Consider the following 16569-nt stretch of genomic DNA (forward strand, 5'->3'; position numbering starts at 1 on the left):
GGAAGTTTTTCCTGATGTTCAGCCGGAATCTGGCTTCCTGTCACTTGACCCCATGATTCTGCATCCTGCACCCTGGGATGATCAAGAAGAGATGCTGGCCTTCCTCTCTGTCACAACCTTTCAAGTACTTGAAGAGCGCCATCATATCTCCCCTCAGTCTTCTCTTCTCAAGGCTAAACATGCCCAGTTCTTTCAGTCTCTTCATAGGGCTTTGTTTCCAGTCCCCTGATCATCTTTCTTGCCCTCCTCTAAACCCTCTCCAGTTTGTCTGCCTCCTTCTTAAAGTGTGGTGCCCAGAACCGGACACAGTACTCCAGATGAGGCCTAACCAGTGCTGAGTAGAGGGGAACTAGGACTTCCCGGGATTTGGAAGCTATGCTTCTTTTAATGCAGCCCAAAAGAGCATTTGCCTTTTTTGCAGCCACATCACATTGTTGGCTCATATTCAGCTTGTGATTGACAACGATTCCAAGATCCTTCTCGCTTGTAGTGTTGTTGAGCCACGTATCCCCCATCTTGTAACTGTGCATTTGGTTTCTTTTTCCTAGGTGCAGAACTTGGCATTGATCCCTATTAAATGTCATTCTGTTGTTTTCTGCCCAGCGCTCCAGTCTATCCAGATCACTTTGAATTTTGTTTCTGTCTTCCAAAGTATTAGCTATCCCGGCCAATGCTGTGTCATCTGCAAATTTGATCAGCATTCCCTGCACCTCCTGCTCCAAGTCATTAATAAAAATGTTGAAGAGCACTGGGCCCAGGACTGAGCCCTGCGGGACCCCACTCGTTACCTCTCCCCAGTTTGAGAAGGTCCCATTGATAAGCACTCTTTGAGTCCGATTCTGTAGCCAACTGTGGATCTACCGGATCGTTGTTTCATCTAGCCCACTTTGAGCTAGTTTGCTCATCAGGATATCATGGGGCACTTTGTCGAAAGCTTTGCTGAAGTCGAGGTATATGATGTCTACAGCATTCCCACGGTCCACATGGGAGGTTACTTGATCAGATTCGTCTTTTTGACAAATCCCTGTTGGCTTCGAGTAATCACTGCATTGTTTTCAAGGTGCTTGCTTTATCATCTGCTCCAGAATTTTCCCAGGGATTGATGTCAGACTGACTGGTCTGTAGTTCCCAGGTACCTCCTTTTCACCCTTTTTGAAGATAGGGACAACATTAGGCCTCCTCCAGTCATCTGGCACTTCCCCCGTCCTCCATGATTTCTCAAAGAGAATAGACAGTGGTTCTGAGAGTTCTTCTGCCAGTTCCTTTATTACTCTAGGATGCAGTTCATCTGGCCCTGGAGATTTGAACTCATTCAAAGTAATGAGGTTCCTTGACCATATGCCTATCGATCTCAAGCTGCAGTCTGCCCCTTCAGCCTGTACTTTGCCTTTGCCAGGGGGGTCATAGACCCTCTTTCGGGAGAAGACTGAGCCAAAGTAGGAATTGAGCACCTCTGCCTTTTCTTTGTCATCTGTTATCGTTTTGCCATCCTTATTTAATAGCTGAACAACCATTTCTTTCCTCTGCCTTTTACTATGCACGTAGCTGAAGAAAGCCTTTTTGTTGTTTTTAGCATCCCTCGCTAACCTCAGCTCGTTCTCAGCTTTAGCCTTCCTGACACCATCCCTGCAATTCTGTGCTACCTGCCTGTACTCTTCCTTTGTTACTTGGCCTTCTTTCCACTTCCTATTTGTGTCCTTTTTTGTTTTCAGGTCATCCCTAAGCCACATTGGCTTCTTCTGTTGTCTTCCACCTTTTCTTCTTGTTGGAATTGTTTGTGATTGTGCCTTGAGAATTTCCTTTTTTAAGCTCCCACCCATCTTGGACTCCTTTTCTCGTTAGCGTCGCTTGCCATGGGACCTTCCTGATCATTGTTCTGAGTTTATTAAAATCAGCTTTCCTAAAATCCAGGGTACGCGTTTGACTACACTCGGCTTTTGCTTCTCTTGGAACCAAGAACTCAAGTACAACATAGTCGCTTTCCCCCAGAGTTCCTGTAACTGCTACTTGATCCACTAAGTCATCTTTGTTGGTTAGGTTCAAGTCAAGGATAGCCGATCCTCTAGTTCCTTCCTCTACTTTCTGTAGGAGGAAGTTATCCACCACACAAATCAGGAATTTCCTGGAGGGGCCATGTTTTGCAGAATTTGCCTCCCAACAAATATCGGGGAAATTGAAGTCCCCCATTACTACTACATCATGCTTCCTTGAAACACTGGCAATTTGCTTTTCAAAAGTTTCATCCTCATCTTCTCCTTGATTGGGTGGCCAGTAGTAGACTCCGACCACCAGGTTCCTTTTATTCTTTGCTCCATTTATTTTGATCCAGATGCTCTCGATGGGGCTACCAAGCTCATCCTCCTGTATTTCTGTGCAGAGATATGTATTTTTCACATACAGTGCAACCCCACCTCCCTTTCTGTTCCTCCTGCTCTTTTTGAACAAGTTATATCCTTCAATTGCTGTATTCCAGTCATGAGAGTCATCCCACCAAGTCTCAGTTATACCTATCAAGTCATAATTTCCCTCCTGCATTAAGAGTTCAAGTTCGTTCTGTTTGTTTCCCATACTCTGGGCATTAGTATATAGACATCAAAGACCATGTGCTTCATAGTCTGGCTTTCTTCCTACATGTGTCTGAAGACTGTTATTGGGCGCTGTCAGAGCTGTTCTCTCCGTTGCAGTGCATGCACCTACGTCCATTGTTACCCCCAACATTACATCTCCCTTCCCCGTAGGATTCAGTTTAAAGGCCTCCTGATGAAGTTCTTCATGCTGTGGCCAAACACATTTTTCCCAGCCTTTGTGAGGTGCAACCCATCCCTTGCCAACAGCCCATCTTCCAGGAAGTATAGCCCGTAGTCCCAGAATCCAAATCTCTCTCGTTGGCACCACCTTCGTAGCCAGTCATTCACCCAGAGTATTTTTCGTTCCCTTTCTGTCCGTCTTCTAACTACTGGAAGGATGGATGAGAAAACTATCTGGGCCCCAAAGTTCTTGACTTTCCTTCCCAAAGCTTCAAAGTCTGACGTGATTTCTTCGTAGCTCCGCTTGGCGGTATCATTTGTTCCCACATGGATGAGAAGAAAGGGATACCTGTCAGTGGGCTTTATGAGTGCAGGCAACCTTTCAGTCACGTCTCTAATCTGTCCTCCCGGGAGACAACATACCTGGCGAGTCCACGGGTCTTCGCGACATACTTGGGTCTCGTTCCCACGCAGCAAGGAGTCTCCCACTACTACCACTCTTCTCTTCTTCTTGTTGTAGGCCTGGGTTTCGTTGCCTCTGTTTGACTGACCTTCAGCCTCTTGCTCACTCATGTAAGTTCCCCTGTGATTCTTCCTCTGCAGGCTGTCCTCCAGTCTCATCTGCAAGTACCTGGAATTGGTTCCACAGCTCCACTGCTTCCACTGGTGCAGAGTGGCGTCTAGTTCTTCTTCTCCTAACTGTCACCCTTTTCCAAGGAGTATCCTCTACTCCATTTTTCCTCACCTCAGCATTTCCCACTGCCTCATCTTGTTGTTGCTCTTCAAGCTTCTGGTCTTCCCTTTGCTGCTGTAGTTCCCGCATTCTGTCCAAGAACTCTTCGTGTTCTCTTATTCCCTGGAGGGTCGACAGTCGCCACTCCAGTCCACTTACTTTTTCTTCCAGAAAAAGTAACATCATTGTGTCCCTGGCTGAAGTCAGGAGCTCCTCCAGCAGGCCCTTCAGCAGGGGAGCTGGCCTCACTTAGCTCTTGCCTTCTCTGCACGGGGAAGGTGAAGGACAAGGAGGGCACAATTGGCCAGCACCCCCAGGAGCCCCGTGGTCAGGACTCGGCCAGCTCCTGGAAGTGCTGGCTGAGTGCACAGGTCGAGGTATATGATGTCTACAGCATTCCCACGGTCTACAAGGGAGGTTAAAAAAAGGTAAAGGTGTCCCCAACCAGTCGTGTCCAACTCTAGGTTGCGGTGCTCATCCCCGTTTCTAAGCCGAAGAGCCAGCGCTGTCCGAAGACGCTTCCGTGGTCATGTGGCCGGCATGACTGATCACCGAGGTGCACGGAACGCTGTTACCTTTCCTGCCGAGGCGGTACCTATTTATCTACTTGCAATTTCTTGCTTTCAAACTGCTAGGTTGGCAGGAGCTGGGACTGAAGACGGGAGCTCAGTCCGTCACGCAGCACTCGGGTCTTGAACTGCTGTACTGCTGACCTTCCGGTCTGCAGTTCAGCGTCTTAACCACTAATTGATCCAAAAATGAGATCAGATTTGTCTGGCAGGACTTGTTTTTGACAAATCCATTCGTGTTCCAAATTGGCTTGCAAATAAATGACTGACTGCACTCCATTCCTTTGACCCACAAACCTGCATATACAAGTACAAATCTATATCTTAGTTACTACAGATCAGGGAGTTTAAGAACAAACTCTAAAACTGGACAGCAGACCTGTACGAAGACCTGCTAAAAGGCAACCATGGACACTCTTATTTTACAGGAGAACACTGAAGCTGAGAGAGAAGTGATTAGAGGAAGGACAGCCATGGCAAAGAATTATTTTTACTTGCAATTGTTAAAGTGGGGTTTAGGGAGGTGGGGTTGCACTGTATGTGAAAAATACATATCTCTGCACAGAAGTACAGGAAGATGAGCTTGGTAGTCCCATCGAGAGCATCTGGATCAAAATAAATGGAGCAAAGAATACAAGGAACCTGGTGGTCGGAGTCTACTACTGGCCACCCAACCAAGGAGAAGATGAGGATGAAACTTTTGAAAAGCAAATAGCCGATGTTTTAAGGGAGCAAATAGCCAGTGTTCCAACCCTACTATTCTATGATTCTATGAAAGTACTGTGAGTCAGAAACCAATGGAGACCTGCTGCAAATCCCCCAGGGACCTACCAGTACAACCCAATCTACCTCCTGCCCACTCCTGAATTAGAAAGTCCCCAGCTGGAATCTCACTGCTTCCATGAACACACTAGGAGCCTTAGTCTCTCTCATTCTCAGTTCTCCCATCTGCAATATGGGGATAATAATACTAACCTGCCATAAATGGTTATTCCAAGAATTACAAGGTAACGTAAATGTAGTGCTTTGAACATTCCACACTACTATATAAATGCTAGGACATATAATTTAGCACATCCTTACAAGAAAAAATGCATGTGATTGGGCTGTGTCCAATTTATTGTCATATGGATTTCCACAGTCCTCCCGAGCCTTACTTTTTCAGTAGCAGCCATCAACTCTGAAAGGGGTTTTCGTGGAACTGATGTTGTTGTAAATCTGCCCTTTTCATGCAGACAATGTATTTGTGGTGACTTTCCAAATAATCTGCCTGTATTGATTTCTTTAATGTCCTTACAATGACTGCAATTAATTTTCTACTGGTGAATGGCTTCATTTTAGCAGGTTTGGTTTGCAGGGTATTGAGATAATGTAACATTTAAATAGTGAGTTAATAACATAGCAAGAGGGTTCATCTGCTAAAGCAGGAACAGGGAGCCCCCACCCATGAGCCAAGCTGGCTCACCCAGCCCATGGGGCCTTGGGTGATACTCCCCCCTCCCCAAAGCCCCACCCCCTCAAAAGGGAGCAGGGGAGGAGAGCAATGGAGTGCTCAGTTGCTTTGCACTCAGCCAGCACTTCACAGGCAACCGTCTGAGACCCAACCACAGAAGGTCCGGCTGAGTGCACTTCACTCGTCCTTCACTTTCCCCATGCGGGAAGGTGAAGGACAAGCAAAGCCCGCTGCGCACTCAGCCAGCACTTCCAGGAGCTGGCCGAGTCCTGACCACGGGGCTCCTGGGGGTGCTGGCCAATTGTGCCCTCCTTGTCCTTCACCTTCCCCGTGCAGAGAAGGCAAGAGCTAAGTGAGGCCAGCTCCCCTGCTGAAGGGCCTGCTGGAGGAGCTCCTGACTTCAGCCAGGGACACAATGATGTTACTTTTTCTGGAAGAAAAAGTAAGTGGACTGGAGTGGCGACTGTCGACCCTCCAGGGAATAAGAGAACACGAAGAGTTCTTGGACAGAATGGGGGAACTACAGCAGCAAAGGGAAGACCAGAAGCTTGAAGAGCAACAGCAAGATGAGGCAGTGGGAAATGCTGAGGTGAGGAAAAATGGAGTAGAGGATACTCCTTGGAAAAGGGTGACAATTAGGAGAAGAAGAACTAGACGCCACTCTGCACCAGTGGAAGCAGTGGAGCTGTGGAACCAATTCCAGGTACTTGCAGATGAGACTGGAGGACAGCCTGCAGAGGAAGAATCACAGGGGAACTTACATGAGTGAGCAAGAGGCTGAAGGTCAGTCAAACAGAGGCGACGAAACCCAGGCCTACAACAAGAAGAAGAGAAGAGTGGTAGTAGTGGGAGACTCCTTGCTGCGTGGGATCGAGACCCAAGTATGTCGCGAAGACCCGTGGACTCGCCAGGTATGTTGTCTCCCGGGAGGACAGATTAGAGACGTGACTGAAAGGTTGCCTGCACTCATAAAGCCCACTGACAGGTATCCCTTTCTTCTCATCCATGTGGGAACAAATGATACCGCCAAGCGGAGCTACGAAGAAATCACGTCAGACTTTGAAGCTTTGGAAAGGAAAGTCAAGAACTTTGGGGCCCAGATAGTTTTCTCATCCATCCTTCCAGTAGTTAGAAGACGGACAGAAAGGGAACGAAAAATACTCTGGGTGAATGACTGGCTACGAAGGTGGTGCCAACGAGAGAGATTTGGATTCTGGGACTACGGGCTATACTTCCTGGAAGATGGGCTGTTGGCAAGGGATGGGTTGCACCTCACAAAGGCTGGGAAAAATGTGTTTGGCCACAGCATGAAGAACTTCATCAGGAGGCCTTTAAACTGAATCCTACGGGGAAGGGAGATGTAATGTTGGGGGTAACAATGGACGTAGGTGCATGCACTGCAACAGAGAGAACAGCTCTGACAGCGCCCAATAACAGTCTTCAGACACATGTAGGAAGAAAGCCAGACTATGAAGCACATGGTCTTTGATGTCTATATACTAATGCCCAGAGTATGGGAAACAACCAGAACAAACTTGAACTCTTAATACAGGAGGGAAATTATGACTTGATAGGTATATCTGAGACTTGGTGGGATGACTCTCATGACTGGAATACAGCAATTGAAGGATATAACTTGTTCAAAAAGAACAGGACGAACAGAAAGGGAAGTGGGGTTGCACTATATGTTAAAAATACATATCTCTACACAGAAATACAGGAGGATGAGCTTGGTAGCCCCATTGAGAGCATCCGGGTTAAAATAAATGGAGCAAAGAATAAAAGGAACATGGTGGTCAGAGTCTACTACCAGCCACCCAATCAAGGAGAAGACGAGGATGAAACTTTTGAAAAGCAAATAGCCGATGTTTCAAGGAAGCATGATGTAGTAGTAATGGGGGACTTCAATTTCCCCGATATTTGTTGGGAGGCAAATTCTGCAAAACATGGCCCCTCCAGGAAATTCCTGATTTGTGTGGTGGATAACTTCCTCCTACAGAAAGTAGAGGAAGGAACTAGAGGATCGGCTATCCTTGACTTGAACCTAACCAACAAAGATGACTTAGTGGATCAAGTAGCAGTTACAGGAACTCTGGGGGAAAGCGACTATGTTGTACTTGAGTTCTTGGTTCCAAGAGAAGCAAAAGCCGAGTGTAGTCAAACGCGTACCCTGGATTTTAGGAAAGCTGATTTTAATAAACTCAGAACAATGATCAGGAAGGTCCCATGGCAAGCGACGCTAACGAGAAAAGGAGTCCAAGATGGGTGGGAGCTTAAAAAAGGAAATTCTCAAGGCACAATCACAAACAATTCCAACAAGAAGAAAAGGTGGAAGACAACAGAAGAAGCCAATGTGGCTTAGGGATGACCTGAAAACAAAAAAGGACACAAATAGGAAGTGGAAAGAAGGCCAAGTAACAAAGGAAGAGTACAGGCAGGTAGCACAGAATTGCAGGGATGGTGTCAGGAAGGCTAAAGCTGAGAACGAGCTGAGGTTAGCGAGGGATGCTAAAAACAACAAAAAGGCTTTCTTCAGCTACGTGCATAGTAAAAGGCAGAGGAAAGAAATGGTTGTTCAGCTATTAAATAAGGATGGCAAAACGATAACAGATGACAAAGAAAAGGCAGAGGTGCTCAATTCCTACTTTGGCTCAGTCTTCTCCCGAAAGAGGGTCTATGACCCCCCTGGCAAAGGCAAAGTACAGGCTGAAGGGGCAGACTGCAGCTTGAGATCGATAGGCATATGGTCAAGGAACCTCATTACTTTGAATGAGTTCAAATCTCCAGGGCCAGATGAACTGCATCCTAGAGTAATAAAGGAACTGGCAGAAGAACTCTCAGAACCACTGTCTATTCTCTTTGAGAAATCATGGAGGACGGGGGAAGTGCCAGATGACTGGAGGAGGCCTAATGTTGTCCCTATCTTCAAAAAGGGTGAAAAGGAGGTACCTGGGAACTACAGACCAGTCAGTCTGACATCAATCCCTGGGAAAATTCTGGAGCAGATGATAAAGCAAGCACCTTGAAAACAATGCAGTGATTACTCGAAGCCAACAGGGATTTGTCAAAAAGACGAATCTGATCAAGTAACCTCCCATGTGGACCGTGGGAATGCTGTAGACATCATATACCTCGACTTCAGCAAAGCTTTCGACAAAGTGCCCCATGATATCCTGATGAGCAAACTAGCTCAAAGTGGGCTAGATGAAACAACGATCCGGTAGATCCACAGTTGGCTACAGAATCGGACTCAAAGAGTGCTTATCAATGGGACCTTCTCAAACTGGGGAGAGGTAACGAGTGGGGTCCCGCAGGGCTCAGTCCTGGGCCCAGTGCTCTTCAACATTTTTATTAATGACTTGGAGCAGGAGGTGCAGGGAATGCTGATCAAATTTGCAGATGACACAGCATTGGCCGGGATAGCTAATACTTTGGAAGACAGAAACAAAATTCAAAGTGATCTGGATAGACTGGCGCGCTGGGCAGAAAACAACAGAATGACATTTAATAGGGATCAATGCCAAGTTCTGCACCTAGGAAGAAGAAACCAAATGCACAGTTACAAGATGGGGGATACGTGGCTCAACAACACTACAAGCGAGAAGGATCTTGGAATCGTTGTCAATCACAAGCTGAATATGAGCCAACAATGTGATGTGGCTGCAAAAAAGGCAAATGCTCTTTTGGGCTGCATTAAAAGAAGCATAGCTTCCAAATCCTGGGAAGTCCTAGTTCCCCTCTACTCAGCACTGGTTAGGCCTCATCTGGAGTACTGTGTCCGGTTCTGGGCACCACACTTTAAGAAGGATGCAGACAAGCTGGAGAGGGTTCAGAGGAGGGCAAGAAAGATGATCAGGGGACTGGAAACAAAGCCATGTGAAGAGAGACTGAAAGAACTGGGCCTGTTTAGCCTTGAGAAGAGAAGACTGAGGGGAGATATGATAGCGCTCTTCAAGTACTTGAAAGGTTGTCACAGAGAGGAAGGCCAGCATCTCTTCTTGATCCTCCCAGAGTGCAGGACACAGAATAATGGGGTCAAGTGACAGGAAGCCAGATTTTGGCTGAACATCCGGAAAAACTTCCTGACTGTTGGAGCAATACATCAATGGAACCAATGACCTAGGGAGGTGGTGGGCTCTCCCACACTGGAGGCCTTCAAGACGAGGCCGGACAGCCATCTGTCGGGGATGCTCTGACTTGGATTCCTGCACTGAGCAGGGGTTGGACTCGATGGCCTTGCAGGCCCCTCCCCGCCCTACTGTTCTGTGATTCTAAGCTGCCTTACACTGAATCAGACCCTTGGTCCTCGTAGCTTGGGATTGCTGACACTGGCTGGTAGCAAGGGCTCTCCGGAGTTTCAGGCAGGATTCCTTCTTAGCCCTAGCTGGAGATACCGGGGATCAAACTGGGGACCATCTGCAGGCAAAGCAGGGGCTCTCTCACTGAACTCCCTCTGCCTTCTCTCTTTTCTGGAAATGGCATCCACCGATTTGCACTGGTTAATAAGACCTATACAACGTTAACAGAAATAAAACAACGAGGCAATTAAACCATAAAAAGGAGAGCTTGGTGAGTCTAAACTAGAGCAAAGAGTCATATTTACACCGAAGAGTCATGTTTACAGTTAACCGTGATGGCCGTTAGGGCTTTAGCACAGATTTTGTAAACAGCCGGGACAAGAAGCATAACTTGCTGGGTCACTTAGCTGTCTTGGCCAGAGAGCAGGCAGTATGCATTTCTGAAGGTATCTTTAGGTTGCAAACCGGATCCACTGTTCCAAGAAATTTTGAACATGGTAATGCATGTAAAGGACACACCCGTAGAGAGTGTTTCAGAGCTTCAGTTTCTGTGGATCCACAAATACGGAGCTGTTGGTCATCTGGGATCTGAGGTGGGGTGCAGGCTCCACCCCCGAGTCACCATTTCTCATCTGGCTCCACACTCCTCAGCCACCATTTTGCTCTTCTCTGACTGTAGACCTCTGGGTTCTGGTAAAAAAACACACAAAGTAGATCCCACAAGCCTGAGATCAGCCCACCCGGTCCTAAATCCGAGCACTCTCTTAGCCACTATAGGACACCAGCTCATTCAGTGGGAATTTCTCCCCAAAATGTGCTTAGGTCAGATAGTAGCCACAGACAAAATGACTTGGGAATAAGTCCAACAGAACACAGTGGAACTGACTTCTTCATAAACACATTTGGATTCATGCTTCAAGTCTCTAAGGCCCCAGACAGATGCGGCACAGGAGATCTGTGATTTGATTGCCCAGTGTTTTTTTTAATTTTTTTTTTTTTTTACTTTAATGGAACTGCAGGGGAAGGAAGCTCAGATTCTGATTGGAGCACCAGCACTGGAAGTAGGAATTTTAAAAACACTTTCCCTTGCACCTTTTCCCGGATCTATACGCCCACCCCAATGCTATAGACTCCACAGCAGAAAAAAACATGCAGGTCCCAGGGCATAGTCTGAAGGCACATGAGGCAGCCACCTTGCTGAAGCTATGCAGGTCTGGGTTTGGTCAGCACTTGGAGGGGAGACTACCTGGAAGCCCACGTAGCCACCTTAAGTTCCATGTTGGAAGAAAGGTGGGATATAAAGGTAATAAATAAATATATTGTTCCTGCCTTTTTTTTCCTGGGGGCAGGGTGTTGAAGGGGTAATTTAGATCCAGTGCAGGGGAGAGGATCTAAAAAAAAGAAAACACCTTCCCTAGTACTCCTGCTGCAATAAAAAGCAGAGCCCCTCCCCCTCAAAGTAAAAAAATTTTTTTTTGAAAAGGGAAGTTGGAAGATCCAGTCATGGGCCTCCCATATCACATCTGTTTTGTCTGTAAAGTGTAGCTGCTTTTGTATATTTAACCTGTGATTAATGTGTTTATTTACTGATTATTCAGTTATTCCTATTAAAACCTCTTGCAAAACCAGAACAAGCTTTACGCTTATTTTCCCAAAGCTTTGCAAAGATAAGTAGTGTATTGTTCATCCCTGGCCATTGGACAAGACCTCCAGAAATGTACAAAAAAGGCAGATTTATAGCTGGGATGTGCCCTGTTTTGGAGGCAGGGCACCTCTTACTGATATTCAGAGAAATGTATGTTGGTGGTGTTATATCACAATGAAATACAGGAAGGTTCTTAGATTTATGGGGCTATCTACACCATAAATGTAAGGTGGTTTAATAGGCATTCCCTCTCCCTATGGAACCCTGGGAACTGTAGTTCTGAAAAGGAGGTGGGGGCTTGAGATCTCTAACAAAAATCTCTGCACCCACACCAAACTACAGCTTCCAGAATGCTTTGGGAGAAGCTATGAAACCATGATAATTAAAACTGGTGTAAAATGTGTATAAGTTGATAGTATAGGTTTGCCCTATGAAAATGAGTAGAAAGGACTCTATATAATGCCAGGATACATCTGAACTGAAGTGCCAGAGAAAATGTTCAAAAATGTGAAGAAGATGGCACATTTCCAGTGTTTCTCATGCCATGTTCTCCACAGGCTATAGAGCTGTGGAGACTGAGCTGTGATGCGCACTCTTTGAAAATAACAGACAGGGACTAACAGATTAATGGCCCCCACCATCGGCATATTTCAGGTTAGCAAAATCAGCAGCATCTTTTCATAAGCAGTTTGTGCATGTGTGTGCGTGTGTGTTGTGTGCCTTAAGAGCATTAAGAAGAGCCAGGCTTCTACACCAAAGCATAGCTTCTATGCGCATAGCTTGGGACGTTGCCTCTGTCACAGTGCCCAGTTCTGGATGCTTTGCAGTTGATGTACTGGAAACAAGGCCCTCATGGAATGTTCCATGCCCAGCTGTTTGTTCTTGGAATGTGGATGCTGCCAGAGATCCAATCATTTCGTTTCCCAAAGAGCAGGTATCTGAGCTATCCATTGGCCCTCCCAGAAAGCTAGCACAGGCAACCCTTGTAGCTCAGGTAATTGTTTCTGGTCCTTAAAAGAAGTGTTCTAGAGTTCAGACTCTACAGCGTATCCAGGTACATGACATGACTGTGACTCTTTAGGGTCTGCTAAAGAAACTACCTGAAAGACTGTCTTTCCATGACAGTCTTCTTGATCTTGGTGATGATCAACAGCGAAACCCAGATCTCTTACTAGACGCTCACTTCTACCTTTAGTAGTAGTTGGCTAGTAGCCCAACGCCTCGAGTTTCATTCCCCTTACACTAGCAAGAGTAATTTTAAGCGTTGTTATCGGTCATAAAAACCAGCCTGCCGATTGAAAGAATTATATCACACTGGCTGGCTCCAGCTCTTCCATCAGCATAGATCTCCCTGGCTGGCTGTGTACTGTGCAAAGAGTTTCCTTTTTATCTGCGCTAAATATCGGCAATTAATGGCATGAAACCTCATTCCAACAGAAAGGACCAATTGCTGAACATCCTACACTGGTCATGCGTAGGAGGTTCCAATTCACAGGTGACTTGCCAAGACCCTCCTGTCACGTCTAGCATATTCTGAAAGGAATGCAGTGATCGCTGCCAGACTGGCAGTGTTGAATCGAATCTCAGACATTGTACTGTGGTCAAAAGGACATTTCTGCTGTTCCTATCGATGTGACATCTCTACTCAAAACTGAAGGAAGTGCATTCCAAAGCTACAGGTGAGCTCAGACTAGCACCACCCCACGTATAGAGAGAGGATTTCTGGGGCTCTGAGGTAGTTCACCTTGGCAAGAATTGCAGTCAAGACCTAGGAGGCTAGAAACAGAAATCCAGAAGACAGACAGAAAGTTCCCGCCTCTCCCTTGCCCCACAGACAGAAACGACAGACTATAGAATACATTCCACGAGATCCAGTGTGGATAGCATCATGGATTTATTATTTGTTGTACATACTTCCCTCCTTGCTGCTTGTAATATATACACAAAAAGAACCTCAATGAAATGTAAACACTATATATAATATGTCAGTGATTTTGGCTGGGGTGAGGGCGAGAGGCCAAAAAGCATGACACACGTGAAAAATATTTAAGTCAATTATGGGGGCAGTGTCAGGAAAGCCAGAGAGAGGCATTGGCTTACAAGCATGAGAGAGAAATCCTAGGTTCGTATCCTGCAGAAGTCCGTCTTCCCTGGGGGTGCTTCCAGGTGAGCCTTTTACTGGCAATTGCCCTGCCGCATTCACAGAATGTTAGTGTGTGTGTGTGGGGGGGGGGGAGTGCCACTCCAGACATCGCCATCTTCAATTTGTAACCCTCCTGTGTTTTCCACTGCTGCTTCTGTTTTTGTTTTGTTTTTCTTACCAGAAAAAAAATCCGTTGAGGAGGGGAAGATGGAATGCCTGTTGATTGGTATTGCTATGAATTGCACACCTGAAAGCACCCAGGCTGAGCAGTGGGAAGGAAGGCCTACACTTTAGGGGGGCGGGCAGGGGGGAGGTGGATCTGGATCTGCTGGTGATCTGCAGTAAAATAGGGAGGATTTCTGAGTCCCATTTGTTTAGTAGCAGCAACAAAATAACTCTCCCTCCCAATTATATTGCCAAAATGAAGAAAGTTTGGGGAAACACGGAATGGATGTTTGTGTGGAAGGCTTACAACCAATTCTGGTACTCAAAACCAGTGAAGGATGGTGGCTCCAGTGTCCTGCTTCAGGTTTCAGTCAGAACTAGGGATGTCAGAGAATTTCTCCACGAATCTCGGGGAGGCCGAATGCCAACGCATTTGGCCCCCCAAAATTGGTGGAGAAACGGTCTGCCCCCCCCGGGACGGGACTTACCTTGTGTGAATGTCCCTGGTGGCGGCGGCACCGGCAGCGGTTCGGCGGCGGCCGGTCTTCCGACCAGCTGCCACCACCGCCATTTCCAAGTTAAAAAACAAAAACAAACGTGATAGGCTACGTAAAGATTTTACGTGATAGGCTACGTAAAGATAGGCTACGTAAAGATAAATGTTTACGTAGCCTATCACAGCTGAGTTAAAAACAACAACAACGTGTGTACGCAAATGGCGGCGCCCATGGGCACCGCCATTTGCGTTCCTTATTTTGGCACGTGTAGTCTACGTAAACATTTACGTAGACTACAGCGAAAATAAGGGGAACGCAAATAGCGTTCCCCTTATTTTCGCCATAGTCTATGTAAATGTTTATGTAGACTACACTTGCCAAAATAAGGAACGCAAATGGCGGCGCCCATGGGCGCCGCCATTTGTGTACGCGCGGTTCCCCCCCCCCCACTCAGCCGTGATAGGCTACGTAAACATTTACATAGCCTATCACAGCTGACTGCAGGGACGCAAACGGCGGCGGCTATGGCCGCCGCCATTTGCGTCCCAGCAGGACAGGATTCGCGGCGGGAGGGACGGGGTGCCTCCCCCCCGGCCAGAATTGGGGGGGAGGAGGGATGGGGCGCCTCCCCCACAGCCAGAATTTCAGGGGGGAGGGACAGGGCGCCTCCCCCCCGGCCAGAATTTTGGGGGGAGGGACGGAGCACCTCCCCCCCACCGTGAATCAACTTTCAGGTTCAGGTAAGTGACTTTCGTACATCCCTAGTCAGAACTCTAAAGGGGCTATCTAAGGTGCTGGGCAGCTCCTTTAGAGTTCTGAGTGGGCCTGACTGAAACCCGAAGTGGATTTACTGGCCCACTGGCATTGGAGCCACCAGCTTCCGCTGCTCAAATTCCTGGGCCCAGAATTCTTTAATTCTAAGTGTATGTCTTTTGCACCAGGCTCCGGTTGATGGATCTCACGGCTCTAGAAAAAGCAAAGTAGATCCCACAAGCCTGAAGTCTGCCCTCCAAGCCTGATTTAGATAATTTTTAAAATGGACCATAACTTAGTCATAGCAGAGCATGTGTTTTGTATATAGAAAATGGCAGTTCAATCCCGGACCTGCAATTCTAGTTAAAACTTAGGTTGCAGGTCTGGTAAAAATCTCTGTTGGAGACTGTACAGAATGTCTTCCAGTCAGCACTGACTGAACAGGGCCAGCTGGATCAATGGTTTGAATCAATACAAGGCAGCTCCTTAAATAAGAAGACCTTGTTTCAATATTATATTGGCTTCATCATCCCCATGTCTGCATTGTAACCTGTGAATCTAAAAAAAAGATACTGTAGAGCTGGGAAAAGTTCAGAAAAGGGCAACTAAAATGATCAAGGGGCTGGAGCATCTCCCCTATGAGACAAGGTTACAACAGCTGGGATTGTTTAGCTTGGAAAAAAGGAGGGTCAGGGGAGACATGATACAGGTCTACAAAATTATGTGTGGTGTGGAGAATGTGGATAGGGAGACATTTTTCTCCCTCGCTCAAACTGCTAGAACCCAATGGGGTCATCCCATGAAGCTGATTGGTGGGAGATTCAGGACAGATGAAAGGAAGTACTTATAGAATCATAGAATCATAGAATAGTAGGGTTGGAAGGGGCCTACAAGGCCATCGAGTCCAACCCCCCGCTCAATGCAGGAACCCAAGTCAGAGCATCCCTGACAAATGGCTGTCCAGCCTCGTCTTGAAGGCCTCCAGTGTGGGAGAGCCCACCACCTCCCCAGGTAATTGGTTCCATTGCCGTATTGCTCTGACACTCAGGAAGTTTTTCCTGATGTTCAGTCGGAATCTGGCTTCCTGTAACTTGAGCCCATTATTCCGTGTCCTGCACTCTGGGATGATCGAGAAGAGATCCTGGCCTTCTTCTCTGTGACAACCTTTCAAGTACTTGAAGAGTGCTATCATATCTCCCCTCAGTCTTCTCTTCTCAAGGCTAAACATGCCCAGTTCTTTCAGTCTCTCTTCATAGGGCTTTGTTTCCAGTCCCCTGCTCATCTTTGTTGCCCTCCTTTGAACCCTCTCCAGTTTGTCTGCATCCTTCTTAAAGTGTGGTGCCCAGAACTGGACACAGTACTCCAGATGAGGCCTAACCAGTGCTGAGTAGAGGGGAACTAGTACTTCCCGGGATTTGGAAGCGATGCTTCTATGAATGCAGCCCAAAATAGCATTTGCCTTTTTTGCAGCCACATCACATTGTTGGCTCATATTCAGCTTGTGATCGACGACAATTCCAAGATCCTTCTCGCTCGTAGTGTGGTTGAGCCACGTATCCCCCATCT

Source organism: Heloderma suspectum, chromosome 5 (genome assembly GCF_057233095.1).
Source record: "Heloderma suspectum isolate Gila_16-S chromosome 5, 16-S_ref, whole genome shotgun sequence".
Classification (NCBI taxonomy): Eukaryota; Metazoa; Chordata; class Lepidosauria; order Squamata; family Helodermatidae; genus Heloderma; species Heloderma suspectum.